Source organism: Triticum aestivum, chromosome 2B (assembly GCF_018294505.1).
Source record: "Triticum aestivum cultivar Chinese Spring chromosome 2B, IWGSC CS RefSeq v2.1, whole genome shotgun sequence".
Taxonomy (NCBI): domain Eukaryota; kingdom Viridiplantae; phylum Streptophyta; class Magnoliopsida; order Poales; family Poaceae; genus Triticum; species Triticum aestivum.
The window spans coordinates 767,965,918-767,971,272 of record NC_057798.1 but is presented as its reverse complement, the minus strand read 5'-3'; positions in this window follow the sequence as shown (position 1 = coordinate 767,971,272).

The window sequence follows — 5,355 nt, the reverse complement described above, 5'->3', positions numbered from 1 at the left end:
AGCATTTATCCCGGTTCGTGCGGCTAAGGCATTAGTCCCGGTTCACCTGTGCCCTTTAGTCCCGGTTTGTGCCTCAAACCGGGACTAAAGGGTGCGATGCCCATTAGTCCCGGTTCATGCCTCAAACCGGGACTAAAGAGTAGACCTTTAGTCCCGGTTTGAGGCACGAACCGGGACTAATGGGGTTGAGACCTTTAGTCCCGGTTCGTGCCACGAACCGGTACTAAAGGTCCCATTTTCAAACTCTACCCCCCCGGTGGATCGCCTTTTCAATTTTAAAAAAAATAAAAGAAAATGATGGAAATGTCAAAAAAATAAAAGAAAATAAGTTTCCCATGTGATATGTGGTCTAGTTGTTGGGGAAATTTGCAAATGTGAATTTCGACTTTATTTGCAAAATCTCTCTGGAATTTGTAAATATGGGCATAACTTTTGCATACTAACTTGGATGAAAAAGGTTTTTATATGAAAAATCATCTACTCGCAAAGTTACATCCAAATCATCTACTTTTGCGCTTAACCAGGTTGTCCTTTGTTAAAATGACTTATTTATGGACAAACCACATAAACACTTTAATTTTCAAAGGAACTTTTACTTTCCAAACATGTTTGGAACTAGGAATGACACTCGAGTTAATAACATCGATGTACATCGACTTAACAGTAAATTGTCCAGACCTAGTAAGTTTCGAACACAACTGATCGGGCTGATGAGCTAGCTGAACTTCCATCAGTCTACTCACGAGATGAAGCCATGCTTCCCATCTATCACCAACAAGCACCCTTCAAAACTGGATATTAAGGGGAATGGACTGCATAATCGTTGCAACTAGCGCATCACGTCGTTGAACAATACGATGCATGGTCGGGTACTGGAGCGCCAATGGTGTATCACCAAGCCAAGTATCCTCCCAGAAATGGGTATCGTTGCCATCACCTACTATAAACTTTGTTCTATTAAAGAAGGCTGCCTTAACTCTCATAAGACCCTTCCAAAATGGAGAATCAGTTGGTCTCACTGTCACCTGTGACAAAGTCTTGGACTGCAGATACTTGTTACGGAGAATCTGCGCCCAAGTTGCGTCAGTTTCAACTGATAGCTTATACAGCCACTTACTGAGCAGGCATCTGTCTTGACCTCAAGATTCTCGATACCCAGACCCCCTTGGTCCTTTGGTCTACAAATAACACCCCACTTGGCGAGTCTATACTTTCTCTTTAGTTCATCACTCTGCCAAAAAAATCTTGATCGGTAGAAGTCTAGCCTTTTCCTAACCCAACTGGAACCTCAAAGAAAGATAGTAGGAAAATCGGCATACTCGTGAGCACCGAATTAATAAGAATCAACCGCCCTCCATAAGACATGAGTTTGCCCTTCCAGCAACTAAGTTTCTTCTCGAACCGATCTTCGATGCATTTCCACTCTCTGTTTGTTAGCTTACAATGGTGAATGGGTATACCTAGGTAAGAAAAAGGTAAAGCACCTAATTCACATCCAAACAATTGCCTATAAGCCTCTTTTTCCTCCTTGGCTCTACCAAAGAAGAACAACTCGCTTTTATGAAAGTTAATCTTTAATCCGGTCAATTGTTCGAATAAGCATAACACCAGCTTCATATTTCTCGCTTTTGCCAAGTCATGCTCCATAAAGATGATTGTATCATCAGCGTACTGTAGAATGGACACACCCCCATCAACTAGGTTAGGCACCAAGCCACCCACCTGAGCGGCCTCCTTTGCCCTACCTATGAGAATTGCCAACATGTCAACCACAATGTTGAACAAAATAGGGGACATTGGAACACCTTGCCTCAGGCCTTTGTGTGTCTGGAAATAATGACCTATATCGTCATTCACTTTAATTCCAACACTCCCTTTTTGCGTAAAGGATTCTACCTGGCGTCACCAAGCTTTATCAAAACCCTTCATGCGTAAGGCCTGTTGAAGGAACGGCCATTTGACTTTGTCGTACGCTTTCTCAAAATCCACTTTGAAAACAACCCCATCCAGCTTTTTCGTGTGGATTTCATGGAGTGTTTCATGAAGGACCACAACCCCTTCAAGGATGTTCCTGTTCGGCATGAAAGCAGTTTGGTAGGTGCTACGTCATGAGCTTGCGTTGGTTTTCCTCGAAGAGGAGAGGGTGATGCAGCAAAGTGTAGTGTAAGTATTTCCCTTAGTTTTGAGAACCAAGGTGTCAATCCAGTAGGAGACTCCTCAAAAGTCCCACGCACCTACACAAATAAACTAAGAACTCGCAACCAAAGCAATAAAGGGGTTGTCAATCCCTTCACGGCCACTTGCGAAAGTGAGGTCTAATAAAGATAGTATGATAAGATAAATATATTTTTGGTATTTTGTAATATGGATGCAAATAAAGTAGATGGAAAGCAAATATGATAAGAGATAGACCCGGGGGCCATAGGTTTCACTAGAGGCTTCTCGCAAGATAGCATAAGTATTACGGTGGGTGAACAAATTACCGTCGAGCAATTGATAGAAAAGCGCATAGTTATGAGATTATCTAGGCATGATCATGTATATAGGCATCATGTCCATAACAAGTAGACCGACTCCTGCCTGCATCAACTACTATTACTCCACACATTGACCGCTATCCAGCATGCATCTAGAGTATTAAGTTCATAAGAACAGAGTAACACATTAAGCAAGATGACATGATGTAGAGGGATAAACACATGCAATATGATATAAACCCCATCTTGTTATCCTCGATGGCAACAATACAATACGTGTCTTGCAACCCTTTCTATCACTGGGTAAGAACACCGCAATATTGAACCCAAAGCTAAGCACTTCTCCCATGGCAAGAAAGATCAATCTAGTAGGCCAAACCAAACTGATAATTCGAAGAGACTTGCAAAGATAACTCAATCATACATAAAAGAATTCAAAGAAGATTCAAATATTATTCATAGATAAACTTGTTCATAAAACCACAATTCATCGGATCTTGACAAACACACCGCAAAAAGAGATTACATCCAATAGATCTCCACAAGAGAGGGGGAGATCATTGTATTGAGATCCAAAAAGAGAGAAGAAGCCATCTAGCTAATAACTATGGACCCGTAGGTCTGTGGTAAACTACTCACAACTCATCGGAGGGGCAAGGATGTTGATGTAGAGGCCCTCCATGGTTGCTTCCCCCTCCGGTAGAGTGCCGGCAACGGCTCCAAGATGGGATCTCATGGATACAGAAGGTTACGGCGGTGGAAATTGTGTTTCGTGGTGCTCTTGGATGTTTTCGGGGTACGTAGGTATATATAGGAGGAAGAAGTACATCGGTGGCCGCCCGAGGGCCCACGAAACAGGGGGGCGTGCCCTATAGGGGGGCGCGCCCTCCTGTCTCGTGGGGCCCTCGGAGCTTTCTTCACTTGCACTCCAGGCTCTCCGGATCAGATTTGTTCCAAAAATAACGCTCCCAAAGGTTTCATTCCGTTTGGACTCCATTTGATATTCCTTTTCTTCGAAATACTGAAATAGGCAAAAAAACAGCAATATGGGCTGGGCCTCCGGTTAGTAGGTTAGTCCCAAAAATGATATAAATGTGTAAAATAAAGCCCATAGACATCCAAAAGGGGTAATATAATAGCATGGAACAATAAAAAATTGTACATACGTTGGAGACGTATCAAGCATCCCCAAGCTTAATTCCTGCTCGTCCTCGAGTAGGTAAATGATAAAAAATAAATTTTTATGTGGAATGCTACCTAGCATATTTCTCAATGTAATTTTCTTTATTGTGGCATGAATGTTCAGATCCAAATGAATACAAAATAAAAGTTCATATTGATATAAGAAATAGTAATACTTCAAGCATACTAATCAAAGTAATCATGTCTTCTCAAAATAACATGGCTAAAGAAAGTTATCCCTACAAAATCATATTGTCTGGCTATGCTCTATCTTCATCACACAAAGTATTTAATCATGCACAACCCCGATGACAAGCCAAGCAATTGTTTCATACTTTAATAATCTCAAACTTTTTCAACTTTCACGCAATACATGAGTGTGAGCCATGGACATAGCACTATATGTGGAATAGAATGGTGGTTGTGGAGAAGACAAGAAAGGAGAAGATAGTCTCACATCAACTAGGCGTATCAACGGGCTATGAAGATGCCCATTAATAGATATCAATGTGAGTGAGTAGGGATTGCCATGCAACGGATGCGCTAGAGCTATAAATATATGAAAGCTCAACAAAAGAAACTAAGTGGGGTGCATCCAACTTGCTCGCTCACGAAGACCTAGGGCACTTTGAGGAAGCCCATCATTGGAATATACAAGTCAAGTTCTATAATGAAAAATTCCCACTAGTATATGAAAGTGACAACATATGAGACTCTCTAACATGAAGATCATGGTGCTATTCTTAAGCACAAGTGTGAAAAAAGAGATAGTAGCATTGCCCATTCTCTCTTTTTCTCTCATTTTTATTTTTTCTCTCTCATTTTTTTCTTTTTTTTCTTTTTTTTTCTTTGGCCTTTTTTTTCTTTTGGCCTTTCTCTTTTTTTTCTTTTTTTTTCTTTTTGTAAAGACCGAAGTCTCATCCCGACTTGTGGGGGAATCATAGTCTTCATCATCCTTTCCTCACTAGGACAATGCTCTAATAATGAAGATCATCACACTTTTATGGATTTACAACTCAAAGCTAGAACAAGATATGACTCTATATGAATGCCTCCGGCGGTGTACCGGGATATGCAATGAATCAAGAGCGACATGTATGAAAATTATGAAGGTGGCCTTGCCACAAATACAATGTCAACTACATGATCATGCAAAAAGCAATATGACAAAAATAATGTGTGTCATATGAACAGAACGGTGGAAAGTTGCATGGCAATATATCTCGAAATGGCTATGGAAATGCCATAATAGGTAGGTATGGTGGCTGTTTTGAGGAAGGTAAATGGTGGGTGTATGGTACCGGCGAAAATTGCACGATACAAGAGAGGCTAGCAATGGTGGAAGGGTGAAAGAGTGCGTATAATCCATGGACTCAACATTAATCAAAAGAACTCATATACTTGTTGCAAAAATTTAGAAGTCATCAAAAACCATAGTACTACGCGCATGCTCCTAGGGGGATAGCACTAGTAGAAAACAGGGCTTTCGTCCAGGCCTGTTTAGCCCATTAGTCCCGGTTCAATCCAGAACCGGGACTAATGTGAGCATTTATCCCGGTTCGTGCGGCTAAGGCATTAGTCCCGGTTCACCTGTGCCCTTCAGTCCCGGTTTGTGCCTCAAACCGGGACTAAAGGTCTCAACCCATTAGTCCCGGTTCGTGCCTCAAACCGGGACTAAAGAGTAGACCTTTAGTCC